The sequence below is a fragment of the Schistocerca piceifrons genome, chromosome 1 (assembly GCF_021461385.2).
Source record: "Schistocerca piceifrons isolate TAMUIC-IGC-003096 chromosome 1, iqSchPice1.1, whole genome shotgun sequence".
NCBI classification, from domain to species: Eukaryota; Metazoa; Arthropoda; class Insecta; order Orthoptera; family Acrididae; genus Schistocerca; species Schistocerca piceifrons.
This window is the reverse complement of record NC_060138.1, coordinates 375,401,549-375,402,475: the sequence shown is the minus strand read 5'-3', so window position 1 is coordinate 375,402,475 and position 927 is coordinate 375,401,549.

Below are 927 nucleotides of genomic sequence, written 5' to 3'. Positions count from 1 at the left end.
ACGACGTTGGCTCCGACATCGACCAGTGGAATGGTACCATGCAGGCATACAGGCCCTCATTTCAAGGTGGCGTAAGGCCGTAGCATTGAATGGAGATTACGTTGAAAAATAGTGTTGTGTAGCTAAAAGATTGGGGAATAACCTGGTGTATTTCAATGCTGAATAAAACAACCCCTGTTTCAGAAAAAAAATGTGTTGCATTACTTATTGAACTGCCCTCGTATCTATGACGTTGTTCCAGGACGTCCAAGGGATGCTTACAGTAATTTCGGCCTGGCTGTCACTCAATACCGCCCAAACCAGACCGCTAAGGACGGAAACGTGGAATATGCAATGTTGATGTTATACAGTAGGCGCCGATAAATAAGAGATTTTTCAAAATTCCGCGTCTAAGGGGATGAATTTGGAGTGAAAAGTTTCTTTGAAAATATTAAGCTATTAAGGCAGTTTCTAAGCTACAATTACGAACATCGGTATTTCATTTCTCGATCAGCAACAAACAAATACGTGTTTCGACATTTTAGGAAACTAACCCACATAAGGGAGAAATAGTGGTGGAAAGTTTCTTTTTGAAAATAAATCATTATTAAATAACTACTAAATAATATTGGAGCTGCATCTATGAAAATTGATATTTGACTTCCGGATTAAAAGAAAAAAAGAAAGAAAAGCCTTTGGAAATTAAATCCCCAAGAAGGTGTTAAATCGACTAGCCCACAGTGGTCCGTATAGAAACTTGAAATATGGAGCGGCCGTTGATCTTATTGAGGAGCCATCGTTTAGTAAGGGATTGTTGAATATTCCACCACTAAGGTGAGTGAACCAGGCTACGAAAGGTTTTTTAAAAATCAGTTGCTATTAAGGCAGTTCTGTAGCTAGTACTATCAAAATTATCAGGTTTCTCGGTCAAAAATAAAGAAACACGTG